This window comes from Bidens hawaiensis, unplaced genomic scaffold, assembly GCF_021521415.1.
Source record: "Bidens hawaiensis isolate Kalapana, Puna unplaced genomic scaffold, B.hawaiensis_p1.1 tig00018434_1, whole genome shotgun sequence".
NCBI classification, from domain to species: domain Eukaryota; kingdom Viridiplantae; phylum Streptophyta; class Magnoliopsida; order Asterales; family Asteraceae; genus Bidens; species Bidens hawaiensis.
In genome coordinates, this window is record NW_027492786.1 from 330,296 (window position 1) to 345,857 (window position 15,562).

Below are 15,562 nucleotides of genomic sequence, written 5' to 3' on the forward strand. Positions count from 1 at the left end.
GTTTAAACAATTTAATTTTACGTGGGCTTACTTGGTTATGATTTGAGTTTTGTAAAAAACTTTTGTGTAAAAAAAACTAAAAAGTGTCTTAAATAAGACTAGAACCCACAACCTCTTGGTTATAACTTATAAGTCATACCTCTTTGCCACTAGACCAAGCTAGTGTTTATGTAAATATGTTTAAACATTGATTATACATATTTTTCTTCATAAAAATAAATATTTTTTTAAAAAAAATAAAATAAAATTCCGGGCCTATCGGGTGTCGGGCCTATGGCCGTCGACTACCCAGCCACACCCTTGGGCCGGGCCTGCGTCTAAATAAGCTTGCATGAAAAACCATAACAAGGTCCATGGAAGGACAATACGATTACATAACCTAAAGAGTTCCATATACTAGTAGTCTTAAAAGTACAAAACACATGCTTAACAAGTTCACAAAAGACAACACAAGGAAAAATACCGCATAACAAGCAAATGAGTCAACCGTTCAAAGCAAAAGGGACGAAGAATCCACCACTTGGGATAAAGTCTTTATTCCATCCACAAAGATATCAGGGGTAGTGGGAAGCTGAAGCGGGATGGGAAGTATATGGGTATTATAAGCGCGAAACACCTCTTTCGCCTCAACCTCAGCCATATTAGAAAAAGTAGGGATCTCAAGGATAGGAGTTCTCTCAACATCGTGATCGTAGCCCGCTTTAAGACCGTGCTGAAACCCCGAGGCAAATATAACTCGGTTTAAGGTATCCCTTACTTGAAGGGTTTCTCGGCACGAGCGAGCCCTCTTATAAATCAACCCCATGCCCTCAGTCACAATCCAATTTTTCTCTCATTTCACCCTAGCCATTTCCTCTTGCTACTTTATACACACCTGATGAAGATGACCATTCTCCTGCCCCAACTCCTTAATAACCTTGTTCTGCTGGCTCCGGCTGGAATCAGTTTGCTTTATAAGGTCCTCATACTTGGCCCGCTCTTGAGCAAAGGAAGTCTCCAATTGGTGTATTTGAATGAGTGGAGGGGAATCCTTCAACTGAAAATAAGTGCAAAAGAAGGAGGTTATGAGTAAAAACATGAATAGAAGATAAGTGAAAGACATAAAACACTAACCTCAGCTAATTTCTCATGAGCCGCTTTCAAAGATGAACGAAGAGGTTCTAACTCAGACAGTTGCTCATTAGCATAAGAAAGTTCAACGGTCAATTGGGAGATTTGGTCTTTAGAAGTTTTTAAACTAGCCTCCAAACAAGGTATCTCTAATTTTATATCTTTGGCGAGAACCACTTGTCGCCTCATTTCCAAGAGCTTCTTACCATTTCGCTCCAAAGACTTCCTCAACTCAACAATTTCCTCCTAACCCTCATGAAAAAGGCGATTAGTTTCTATCACTGCCTGACACCCAGAACCAAAGTACGATATAGATATGTCCCAAATTCACCCACAAGATTATCCTCGGTCAGCGATCGAACATGAGCATAGTCCACGAGGGGAACCAACTCAGTAAAAATAAGCCAACTGAGGGGAATGTACATACGCATCCACAACCAAGTTTCAATTGGGGATAAAGATGCCATGAGGAGGAGCTCCGCTCATTGGGGGGGGGGGGGGGGAATAGACGGTCCTTTCGAAGGGTTCTGAGGAATCTCTGGTTTTTTTCCATGGGGATCAACTTCCATGTCTCGAGAGGCGTGGGCTTCAGGAGCCGCTCTAGAAGAGTTTACAATCGGGAAGCTGAACTCAGTATCCACATCCACAACCTCATGAGAAGTAACGGAATGAGAGTCACTAGCAATCTTCTGGCCAAGATAAGAACTTTTGGCATTCCGTAACCTGTTCTTCAGTGAGGCGTTGAAAATCTCAAAAGTAGGGTCCTTGCGTTCGGAAGGACTTTGGTATCAACCCATGTGGCAAAGCCGAGAGCTATCAAATTTAAAGATGTTATGCCGGAGGGGTAGTAGGTTCAGAGCTTGGTTTCTAAGACAGCTGGAAGTTTAACAAACTCGACAGATTTCAAAGACAAGAATCTCTTTCAAACTCATCTCTGCAAAAAGAATAACACCAATTGTTAGACTTTAGAAATACGCACAGTCAAGCAAAAGAAAATAAAATAACCACCGACCTCGATCACCCTTGAGCATGACCGGACGAGTCAACGGATCTGACGATATTTGGCTCAACACGGCTAGATATAACAAGGGCTCGGGGCAAGTCGTGGCTTCCATGGAGTTCTTAACCAACAATTTGTATAACTTATATTGGCTCGTGGGTGGACCAAGCACAGGTCGTTAATTTTAGATGAAAGAAGAAAGCGGTGAGTAAGGCCGGGGGCGAAAGATTAGGATACACAAAAGAAACTATCTTTCCATTCACGAGGGTAGAAACCAGATGGCATTTTGGAATAAAAGGAGGATAACTTTCCCCAGATCGGCGTTCAAAAGTGAACCAGTCACCGTCGGCCTTCAAGCGATAAAATCACTGAAATAAAGGCACTGTAGCAAACCCCTCTAAAGCTTTGCAAGCCACCTAGAAATGAGTCACCTTAAAAAAGCCCAACGGATGAACTTGAGAGAAACATAACAGGTGATGTTTCAACAGGGCTAACTAAAACTCAGTCAAAGGGTGCCAGATATTCGCACTCAAGATTTTTCATGTACAAGGCTATAAATCCGGGATGATTGACGGTTGTACCGGTCGGAACGGGAAGGGTAGGTGATAGTGAAGGATGCTGCTATTATTCTGAATGGCCTAAAAGTTGGGCCCAATCCAAAAAAATATCAGAAGAAGAAAGCATATTGGGCTAAAAATAGGAAAGCTTCATACAATCTGGGTTGAAGAGAAAGGTTTGTCTTGGATTAAGTCCATTATCCTTGTCATAAATAACAAGGATAATAGACTGAGGGACTTGAAGAGCCTACCCCGGATAGGGGCTCCAAAGGTGGCCCATGAAAGGATGATACATTTAATTTAGTGGGGGAAGCCCACAAAAGCCCAACAAGGAAGAGTGAGAGAAAGAATAAAGTCAGGGCAAAGTCCCATCATTACTGGGGATGTATGTCACCTGACATGGGTGAAAGGCTCAAGGAGAGTTTGTTACGAACAAATGGATGAAAAGGAAGAGCCAACAAGGAAGCAAAAGAACCGGAGGGGAATAGCCATTCACCTAGGATATTAATATTGTACATTATGTTTTTCCCTCCTATAAAGGGATGGGGAGATGAACTTGTAAAGGCGTGCACAATATCAATAAGAATACTCTTCAATCACACACCAGATCAACCATGCGCTCTTGAACTCATAAATTCAGCCAGGGTTCCAACATGCAATGTTTTAAAAACCAGTATTTTACTTGTGTCAGATTGAGCTAAAAAGTTATACAATCGGTTGAACCTGGGAGGTTCAACTGGTTGAATAGTTTACCTTATAATTTTAATAAATTCAACTCCAACTTCGAAAATAACCCAAAAGTAAATGATTTTATAACAAAAAAATAATCCAAAAGTTAATCTATATTAGAAAATTAATACAAAAGCACTCAATTTTAAAAAATAGTCATAAAGTTTACACGTTTGAATGTTAATTGTTGGGTTAAAAGTAATTTTGGAAAAATATGGGCCGCAAATATCAAAAGTTTCTCATACTTAAAACCGGTTTGCCGGTAAAAACTGATATTTAAGAAAAAAACCACCGGTACGATTTTCTAGCAAACCGGCCAAAAATGTTGGGTTCAAAATACCGGTCTGCTACGTGAAATCCGGTTTAATCGGCCGGTTTAAACCGATTTTTAAAACACTGCCAACAAGTGTATAATAGGTAAACTAGTCAATCTGTGTATAATACGTAAACTAGTCAATCTGTAATCGGGTATATTAGAAATCGTAAACCCGTTCCAAACGGAAGGAAAAAATTGAAAACTATTCCGTGAAATGACACTTGTAAATTTCACACAAGTGGTGTGGTGTTTTCCGCCTCTTTTATTTTCCGCTGCTTGTTTTTTTTCTTTCACCCTTTATTTCCTATTTATTTATTTCTGTTTCTTCCTCTTCTTCACCAAACTCACTCACAAAACACCCCTCCCCAGTTTTCAGCGTTATCATTATTATTATTCCGTACATTTCACGCTTCGCTCGTCCATCGGTAACCTTCTTCTTTCTTTCTTCATTTCAACTCTCCTCCTGTTTTTTTTTTACCTTTCTTTTGCTTGCTTTGTTGACTCGTTTCAGTCAAATATCTCAGCATCAGTGTACGATTACTCAAGTTTTTTTTTTTTAATTTAAGTTTGATTATTATATTGTTGTTGATAATTGCACTGATTATTAATATTAGGAAAATATCGGTGTAACTGCTGTACGATTAGTAGTAGAGCTTTGAAGCCTGATGATTATTATTATTATTATTATGTTGATAAGGATTAAGATTAGGTTATTTTGGGTGACGATTGATTAGTAGTTATTATTGCGTGTAATTTGGAGTATACTTTTATTTGGATGATGATAATGCGTCTTGTATTTTAATATTCTAGTTAGGTATATTTTATAATTCTTTTACACTTGTGCTTTCTTTAGGGTTTAAGCTGTCAATTCAGGTCTTATCGTGTTTAACAAGTTAGAAACATGAACACGCATCGTTTAACTATTTTATATAAGTTTCGTGTATCAATGAGGAGAAATGATGGAGCCTTCCTACTAATTGCATTACATAGCGCACTTTTTTTTTATTAAAAGGTCTTATCGTGTTTTAGACAAGTGCCCAATTAATAGCTAACTATATAATTAGCTATATTCTCATATGTAGGTTGTAATATTTTAAGGAGACTACATACTAGGGATGAGCTCGGGACCGTACCAGTACCGACCGGTCCCGATCCTGAAATACGCGAATTCTTGGTACCGGTACCGGTACCGAAATATTCGGTTCGGTACCGGTACCGGTACGGGACCGGGATTGAAGGCAAAAATTCGGGAAATATCGGTCCCGTCCCGTACCATACCGGTACCGGTCCCGTACCGGTACCGAAACTTAAAACTTTGGTACCGATTTGGTTACCAAATCGGTACCGATTTCGGTACCGGTACCGGTACCAACCGTTAACAGTACCGATTTCGGTCATCCCTACTATATACATATCACCTGTTTTATTCATCAATTCCTGTTGATTTGATGTTACATGACACTATTTTGAACAATTTTTTTATAGGGACTTTTAAAGTTGGAAGTCATCTATTTACTCACCTAACCTTCATTCTTAATTCCTTACAATAAATTCATTCTAGTAGTTTACTAGTTTGGATTTACAAAATTTTTGGATTGAGGGATTTGAATGCAAGTATATGGAAGCTTGAGGTTACCTTTTGCTGATATCTATTTATGTTTTATAATTAGAGTCTACTTTCTGATAAATTTAGGATATGTATTTTCATGTCAGTGATATGCTGGAAATAAAGTATTTCAAATTTCGTGAAATAAAGATCGCACTTTTGCTGTTTGGATAAGTATCTTTGTGTTAATAATGAAGTTAACCCTGATTAAGTTTCTCTTAAAATTCTTAATAAGTTTCGCGTATCGTTCTAAATTCTGTTATTGATTATTCTAAGTCACTCACGGGCTTATAATCTGTTCATGGCGAGTGAAACTCTTTTGGGCTCATGCAATGGCACAACCATCATACCTCCGGATCCTCAACGGACTTATCAAGTCGTTGTTGCTGCCACGCGTGCAATGGGTATCGGTAAAGACGGGAAACTACCATGGAAGCTGCCTTCTGACCTTAAGTTTTTCAAAGACGTCACTATGACCACATCAGATCCAGCAAAGAAGAATGCAGTAATAATGGGAAGGAAAACATGGGAAAGCATACCTCTAGAGCATCGACCATTACCCGGTCGACTCAGTGTTGTTTTGACTCGTTCAGGAAGCTTTGACATTGCAACTGCTGAGAATGTTTTGATGTGTGGAAGCATGGTTTCTGCTTTGGAACTGTTGGCGTCGTCTCCGTATTGTTTGTCCATCGAGAGGGTGTTTGTTATTGGTGGTGGCGAGATCCTAAGGTTTGTGCAAACAATGTTGTATGTTTTTGCAAAGGTTTTTCAGCATCGTGTAGGGGTGTAAACGAGCCGAGCTGAGCCCGGTCCCGACTCATTTAGTCTACACTGCTCGAGCTCTGTTTCTAAAGCTCGAGCTCAGCTCGTGAGTTATGAGTAGTTTTTATTACTAGCTAATTCATAATTATTTTTATATATTTTTTATTATAGTTTTTATATATCACAGGGTTTACTATTTAGTTATTTTTATCATAATTTTGTATAGAATAGATTAATAAGAGACTCGTTTAGGCTTGCGAGCCAGCTTGAGCCTTAAGCTCGATAAGAGGCTCGTTTAGGTTCGCGAGCCAGCTTGAGCTTGATAAGTGAAGCTTGGGTTCCGGTATTAAACAAGCTTATTTTTAGGATCAAGTTCGTGCTCGAGTTCTTTTAAGCTCATCTCAATTTGAGCTTTTAGTGAGCCTATCTCGAGTGGCTCACATGCAGTTTGGCTCGTTTACACCCCTAGTATCGTGCCTATGCTTGACTACCGAATTTATAGATTTTCATTTTTAATTTGGACTGCTAAGTAATTTGTAAGAGGTTAACAAGTAATGTAACCCACATATATGGAGGTTCACGTATAATAATTAACTAACAAAAAGGATCTATCATTTATGTCCCAAGTTTAAGCCCAAGTACATTATTTTGGGCCAATTTTTTTGCGACTTAAAGTTTTAAGCCCAAATGGTGAAACCGTAACTGAAAACTGACAAAGCTTATACCAAACGGTTTACAAAAACTCAAAAATTGAATTTTCGGTTTGGTTTGAGCCCGAAACTGACCCCTATTCTTTGGTATCGTATCTGTGTTTGACTACTGGCTTCATTGCAGAGAGTCCCTTAACGGCCCCGGATGCGATGCTATCCATATTACTGAAATTGAAACCGACATCGATTGTGACACTTTCATCCCGCCTGTCGATGCTTCACAATTTAAACCATGGTACTCCTCATTCCCGCTAGTGGAGAATGGAATCCGTCATTGTTTTACCACATATGTTCGTGTGAAGAGCTCTGTAGTTGAAGAATCTGTTGGAACTAATGGCTTCTTGTCTGATTCAAAGAAGTACTCTTTCTTGCCCAAAAAGATTTTAGAAAATCATCAGGAGTACCTTTATTTGAAGCTGGTGGAGGATATAATTTCAAATGGTGCTTTAAAGGGTGACCGCACGGGTACTGGTACTTTGTCAAAATTTGGTTGTCAGGTACTTTCAGTTTTGATTTGTCTAATGGTGTTTTGTTTTTTTCTTATGGGCAAATGTAAATAGTATATGGTTCAATATGGGTCATCTCAACTTTCAAAACAGGCAATTATCATAAAGCTTGTTAACTTAAAAAGGTCCAAACGAGTTAGCACCACCCATGGCCCCGCCACAACCACCTCCATCCGGGTGTAAACAAGCTTAGCCAAACCTAGCTCGTGCTCAACTAGGCTCGAGCTTGGCTCGTATCGAGCTTTTATTTCGCGTTTATATTTTTCTGTTTGATTACATTTTTAATTATAATCGTGTATGTTTTTTAATTGTAATTTTTGTATATAACATAGTATATGTTATTTAGTTATATTTATCATACTTTTATAATAAAATTATTATATATAGTACATTTATTCACTAAATAAAAATTAGGGGAAGGTTAACGTACAAATGAAATTAACGTGCTAAACGTGAGAATCAAGTAGAGTAATTATATATACAAGTAGAGTAATTATGTAATTACTCTATGATAATTACTCTACGATGTAATTACATAATTCCTCTACTTGTATATATAATTACTCTACTTGATTCTCACGTTTAGCACGTCAACATTCTTTGGCTCGATTTGCGAAATGAAACAGGACAACATACAACTGTTTATGTGTCCGGTCTGACTTCTGGTGGACACACCTGCCTCAATGGGACCTATGATGTTTTCAATCAGATGATTCTTTTGGATTCTTGATGGAATTAAATGATCGGAAACATCATTGTTAGGTTGAAGATTTGTCACGTTCTCACCGGAATCAGTAAGAGGGTTCTTCCAGCCAGATGTCGCCGTACTATGGGAGTAGGAGGTGCCGACAATATATTCATTTGGAATGTCATCGATAAATAATGTGCTCCCGAAGATCTGACGGATAGAACTCTCCCCCTCACCATTTACAACATTTTCAGACCAGATTGGCGAGCATTCTGGTTCTGGAGATTTCTTGGACTGAGTAGTAGCAACTGGTGACTCATTAGTTGACTCTGCAGCATCATCATCTATTAGTGGAAAAATATGAGCAACTGTCTGTGGAGTTTCCTCTGCAGCTTCCACTGTGGGACCACTTGAAAATTCTGTGTTGAGAATTGGAGACACATTAAAAGGTTTGAAGAGTTCATTGTAATCGAATAACCAATCGGGACCAACACGGGCGTCAGTCTCATTTTCTTCTAATCAACGAACTTCTTAAGACTCTAGAATCTGCTTGGTTGACTTGTTGTAGACCATATAGGCTATATTTCCCGCATATCCAACGAAGTAACACTCATCTTCCGCGGCCCCAAACTTTGGAGTGGTTTCTAGATTTAGTAAGGTACACGGATACCCAAAAGCTCTAAAATGTGCGACAGTGGGTTTATGACCATAAACAATCTCATACGGAGTCTTCATCTTGGACTTGTTGATGATAACCCGATTCTGAACATAACATGCTGTATTGATAGCTTCTGCCTAGAAGAACAAGGGCAGTTTAGAGTCACACAACATAGTCCTTGCTGCCTTGATAAGAGTTCTATTTCTTCTTTCAGCGACACCATTTTGTTGAGGCGTCTGTGGAACGCTACACTGACGAAGCACCCCCTTTTCTGAGCAAAATTGATTGAAAACTGCATTCTTGAATTCCGTTCCATTATCACAACGGATTCCTTTCAGCTTAAGGTTCAGTTGATTCTTCATTAACACCACAAACTTCTTGATCAGATCTGCAGTTTCACTCTTATTTGACAAGAAAAATACCCATGTAAAACTCGAGTAATCATCGGTAATAACGAGACAATAAGAGCTACGAGACAAAATCAAAACATAGACAGGTCCAAAAAGGTCCATATGAAGTAACTGAAAAACTGACGAAATGGTATTAATCAACTTAGGCTTGTGAGATTTTCGATGATGTTTACCCAAAGCACAAGCCACACATTTTTCAACAGTTACAAAATCCTTGATTGGTAGACCACGTACCAGATTATTTTTAGCAAGACGATTCAGGTTCTTAGTATTAGCATGACCAAGCCAACGATGCCAAAGCATTGCATTATGTTCTGACACTTTTGAAAACAAGCATGTTATTTCTCAGGAACATTTTTGTTCATGTCGATCACATACGCATTATCTTTTCGTTGTGATCGAACAAGAATCTAGTCTTCTGCTATGATTATACCAGGTTTCAAAATCAAACACTCTTTCTTAGTAAAATGAGTTGAAAAATCTTTGTCACAGATATGTGACATGCTCAGCAAACTGTGCTTTAGTTCTGGAACGAAATTAACATTTTCAAATTTAAGAACACCATTACTTACAGTACCCTTTTGAGTGATCTTCCCCTTTTCTACTCCCGCAAAGGACACATACCCACCGTTAAAGGTTTGAATGTCGTGTAGTTGGGCTATGTCTCATGTCATGTGCCTGGAACAGCCACTATCAACATACCAAGGTCTGATGATATTCCTCCATAGGTGTCCCTGCATGAAACGCGAGATTAGTTAGTTTTTGGTACCCAGTCCATACTTACACTGGGTGACCCTGATTCATCTTCAGTTGTCACGGATTGCCATGACAATCCTTTTGATCATCAAAAATAGATTTTGTTGAAGCTCTCGCCCGAGATTTAGGAAACCATCTATGTTTGTGTGACTTGGAGTATATGTACGAATGGTTGTCGTAATCTCTGGTGATTTGGACGTGGGAGGAGACGAATCCACCATTTTCTCCTGTTTGGGTTTAGTCTTAGTGTTTATAATAGAATTTGAATTTGAGACATCTTTTCTGACCATTCTTTTGGACATGTTAGGTTTGGTCTGATGAGGACTAAACCTGCTAGATTTGTTTCGACTCCAATCATCATCAAAGGAACTAGCTGGATAATGCCTGAACCCTTTCCTGCACGCATTATGAGGCACATATGGCATATTCCTTTGATAAAATCCGTAATAAGGAATGTACGGACGATGTGAACAATTTCTTGCAATATGACCAGGAGTGCCACAGTTAAAACATGTATGACGTTTTATGAAAAATTCATTCTGGGCAACTCCTTGTCTGGACTGGTTGTGTGGACCAGTCTGCTTAGATTTGAGAGAATTCATGTTCCCATTTTTGAGCTTATCACCTTGTTTATCATTAGAGGATCCCTCCTTAACAACATATAGGTGCAACATATTTTTCTGATGTTTTTGAATTTTTTGAAATTTTAGTTTTATTAGAAACCACATTATTTGAGTTTAAAGTTTCAACCGAATCAACCACACAAGTATCCTTGCTCTTTAAAACAGAGCCCACACAAGTAGTCGGAATAACATAATTCAAAACAGGAAGTTCTAAAGAAACATTAGAAACAAAATTATTATCAAAATCAAAACTAGGGTCGTCATCCTCATTAGTCCACTCCTTCACAATTACTTTTTCTGCACATGAAGTAGATACATTAGAATCGTTCATATTTGAAGTGGACGGACCAGCACTCGTAGAGGTAGTCCCATTACCTTTGTCTTGTTTACCATACTTCATGTCCTTTATTTTCTCCTCCTGTTCATTGGTGACAGGAGTAGAGACATAATTATTATTGTAAGGTGGGAGAACTTGACTGTATCCTATTCCCTCACTTTTATTTTCTTTCCACCACAGTTGGTTCTCAATCATTGAGTTAACTATATTACTGGAAACTTCGAATTTTTTAAAATCAAATTCAGCCCTTTCAAACTTATTAGTTAGATTTAAGATTTCTAACTTGGAAGCTTCCAGTTGAGCAGTTAACTTAGCAATTTCTTGTTGGGCATCCAGATAGTGATAGCCTTTTATACTAAGATCAGACTTAAGTTTTTTAATATCCTTATTCTGAGCTTCTATTTTGTCTAGAAAGCCCTTTTCATTCTTTTTAAGTCTAAAATTTTCTGATTTTATTCTTTCCATATCTCTACTTAGGTTATCATTATGAAGCTTATACATTTCTGTTTTATCACCAAAATTTAAAGAACATGGTTGTAAACGTACCTCAGATGAATCCGGAGAAGTGAACGCCATGTATGCAAACTGGAGCTCCTTGACCTTCTCCTCAGCAGTGTTTTCTTCTTCAGAGTCTTCAACGGTTGCGAAATTTGCAGTTTGATTTCCAATGTTAAGCGTAGTCATCTGACCTTCCCACGAGAACGTTTGAGCAACCATACCTCTTTCACTATTAACCGACCCTCCTCCAGCCTCACCCCGAGCATTTCCAACTGGAATTAATGCCCTTTCCGTATTTCCATCCTTAGCTGGGTTAGTACATTCACGAGAAAAGTGACCAGGCTCGTGACAATTATAGCACCTGAGAGTCTCCTTGTTAAAACCCACTTTTTGGTTATTAGGCATGTTCCAATTATTTCTACCCGTCCTCTTAGTAAACTTCTTTGCACGGAAAACTGCCATGGCAATTTGCCACAAGATGTCCATTTCTTCAACATCATCGGGATGAATCTGATCTTGTTCAGCTGTAACCACCGGTTGAATCAAGTCTCCGACCAGAAAAGCATGATAACAATTCATAAATCCCGCTATTAGAGCGATATTCTCTTGAGTTTCTTTAGGTATGGTGGGAATCTGGCTGAAGTTTTAACTGGGAATGGTTTTACCAGTGTCATTTGGAGACTGACCAGAATTGGTGAAAAATGTTGGGGCTGGTTTGGGCGAATTTGATGATGATGATTGACCTAAGGTGGATGAGAACATTTGAAAGTTTCCCTGAGGTGGTTGTTGAGTAGGCTTGAACAATTAGAAGCTATCTTGAGACATAAGAGCACTGTTGGAAGCAATGTTGTATCCAGCAGCACTGTAAGAACTAGCATGATTTATTGCCCGCTGTTTATCATCCATATCACAGGCTTTAATAGTGGCTATCATTTCAGTCATGCCCATTCTGTTGAGATCCTTTGTCTTTTTGATAACCGCAACGTTCATGTCCCAACTTTTCGGCAGAGAATTGACCAACTTATTGTTTATTTACGAGGTTTGCAGATAAATTCCTGCAGTTCTCATTTCAGTCACAAGAGATATGAATCTTTGAAGTTGAGATTCCAATGTCTCTCCCAAAACATGATTAAACATATTAAACTTTTGTCTCAGCAGATCTTGGCGGCTTCTCTTCATGTCTTCATTTCCCTCATAAACCTCTATCAGTGCAGCCCACAACTCTTTGGCGGACTAAAGTTCTTTAAACTGAAGGACAATCTCAGGTGAGAGTGCCATGGTTAGAGTGGAAAGAGCTCTCTCATCTTCCTCAACTTTAGCAAAATCATCATCATCATACTGAGCAACTGGTTTCACAAGAACATCATCAAAGCCAACCCTTTGATAGGTGATCCTTTGGGTCCCCTCACAATGCTTTTCCAAATTTTGGAGTCTTTCATCTTGGCGTAGTGCTCAAAGCAAAATTTCCATTCACTGAACCCCTCATGGGACAACAAGTGGGGTATACGAGTAGCAGTGCCCATGATGGAATCAAGTTCTTGATGAAGTGACGAGTTGGTTGAATTGCTACCATTAGTTAATTGGGCCATTTCAATTTGATTAGAGATTGATTTTAAGTCCAATTAAAACTAAGTCCAATTTAAGAGTCCAAGTCCAAGAAGAACAGGCCCAAAACAACTGATTGGGCTAAGAACAAATTCAAACAGGTTGACCGAGAACTCAAGCTTTGACCAAGCCTTGACCGAAAACTCAAGTTGTAACTGAGCGTTGACCGAGAACGCTGGTGTTGACCAATCCTTGACCGAGAACTATTGTAAACCGAGAACTGGTATGTACCGAGAACTACCTGTGGCCGAAAACTAATGATTGCCGATAACTGATGGTTGCCGAAAACTACCAGTGGCCGAAAACCAAAGGATTTTCCTACTAACTTGTAACAAACTCTCGAGAAAAGTGGGATTTTGATTTGTTTCCAAACCAAGATCAATCTCTTCCCAAAAATACTTTCTTCCTCTTCTCCGGTCACTGTTTCACTGGAAAAACGTTATAACCACCGAAGATGCTATTCTCGAATCGTTGATATCACAATATAACGAGCCTGAAAAGGTCTAAGACTTTGATACCAATTGTAAGTCCCGAATCTGGATCACTACAATTATGATATCAATATAACAAGTATAGGTGCGGAATACCTATACTCGGTGATTCAAGAACACGAATTAACACAAGATGGTGACACCAGATTGCTTCAAAACACACGTATATTAGCAAATGCGTCTGGTGCTTAAGCACTTACAATGATGCGAATGTGAATGAACAACTAGTCAAAACCAACAACTCAAACCTATACACAACATAACCTATATATAGGGAGACCAACACATCGGCCCAAAAGGAAAAAGCCCACCGAGAACACAAAGGTGTTCTCGGTTTACATGGAACCCGCACCCGAAGCCCAACACAAGTATATTAAGTACAAACCACATAAACTTGGCCCAACAGTAATATATTGTGATACGTTTAGTATTAATCATTAGGGTTTCTAGAAGGATGTCAGGTGTGCCTATTTAAGGAAACTTTAGAGCACGCCTATGATAACGGACACCTAGCGAATATTAAGATTTGACGACTGTCTCTTTCCTGAAAAGAATATCTTTGTACATAAAAGCTGCCACAAATACAAACATTCCACCTAGAAACCGTAATCGTTTTTCATTGTATCCTTCAAAATATTAATGTAAATCTTTTAAGTTACTTTGTGTTTTTGTTACTTTTCTGTTCGTATTAGCAAAACTTGAATATTATTGATTCCGCCTTTAACATTCATTGATTCTTCACCAAAAGCAGAATTTCGAAACCGTCTTGTCAACACATTTGTGTTGGTTATGATACTGATTATTGTGAGCCTAAGTGAGTTAATCGGGACCCGGCAAGTGGTATCTGAGCCTGTGTCTCTGCATTTATGAAGAATTATTGCTGATTTGTTGTTGAATACTGTTGATTTTGAAGACGAAGAATGACGTCAGCTGACAACTCTTCCATTGATTTGTGATGTCAGCTGCCCTGTTTTTCACTTTTTCTCAAATCTACTGTTCTGTTGAGGTTTAAAAGTGTTCTTTGCTCAGATTTACTTTGATTTCTTTCCTTTTGAGTCTAGATCTTGTTATTATCCATCCAAATTCATTAGATTTACTTTGATTTCTTTCATTTTGAGTCTAGATCTTGTTATTATCCATCCAAATTCATCTGATCTGAGGATTTAATTCACAGATCTGGTCGATTTTCAAAAGTTTGTTAAAGTTTAAGTGGTTTTTCATTTCTAAAACATTTTCAAAAAATATCAAAAACATGTCTGGATCAATGGATGAACAAGAAGTGTATTCTAACAAAATTCTGAGATTGTTTGGTCAGGAAAATTACATTACGTGGAAAGTGCTGTTTGAAGCAGCTGTGTGCTACAACGATGTTGACATATGGAACTCAATCAAAAATGGCCCATATGTTCCTGATGGAACATGAAACAATCAAACTGTTGAAAGACAAATGAAGAAGATGTTGGGTTTTAACAAGATTATCAAAGTCCATATAACCCATTAAGGTTTTAAATCTTGTTAGTTTATTCATGTTAAAACCTATTTTAAGATAAAACCCAAAACCTAGATCCAAAAATGGACATGCATGCTATCAAAACTCAAAACCAAGAACATGCAAATGAGCATTTCTACCATAGAATGCTTATTATTATTATTATTATTATTACCTTTTAAAAGTAAGGAAGATAAAGGTAGATGATGCTCTTTGAATGGAAGCCTTCAAAACGAATGCCTCAAGCTTGCATACCCTTCAATCCACCAACCAACACCTTGTAGCTAGGATTTTGACTTGATTTTAACCTCTCTTCTTGGTCCTCTTTTGGCCGAAAATTGAGAGAAAAAGAAGAAAAAGTTCTTGCAAAAGATGAAAGCTTAGAGAGTTAAGTGAGAGAAATGAGTTATTAGATTTTATGGATGTAATAACCAAGACAAAATTGCATGTGTTTGGTTGGGTGAGGCCTAAAGTGGCCAGCCACATGTGGGTCCCACCATGGGTTTTGAATTTCAAAATTTTGTTAAAATATCACATGCATCTTGTACTTGTTACATGCAACATAATATACATGTTATAAAGTTGATGCAACATGTACATGTATAACTCTTTTTAAATGTTACTTTACCAAATAAATAACATTAAAATTAATCTCTCTAGAATAAATTATCCATATAATTTATTATACTTTCAAGTGCAATTTCTTAGGTT

General features: G+C 38.2%; 1 pseudogene across 1 annotated transcript; it reads left to right on the forward strand.

Annotated features, from left to right (window-relative positions):
- Positions 1 to 4,107: 4,107 nt before the first annotated feature.
- Positions 4,108 to 7,479, forward strand: LOC143556098 (bifunctional dihydrofolate reductase-thymidylate synthase pseudogene; annotated as a pseudogene). The gene is made up of 4 exons (XR_013139317.1): positions 4,108 to 4,137; positions 5,595 to 6,047; positions 6,915 to 7,287; positions 7,351 to 7,479. The product of XR_013139317.1 is annotated as a bifunctional dihydrofolate reductase-thymidylate synthase pseudogene (transcript).
- The last annotated feature ends 8,083 nt before the right edge of the window (positions 7,480 to 15,562 follow it).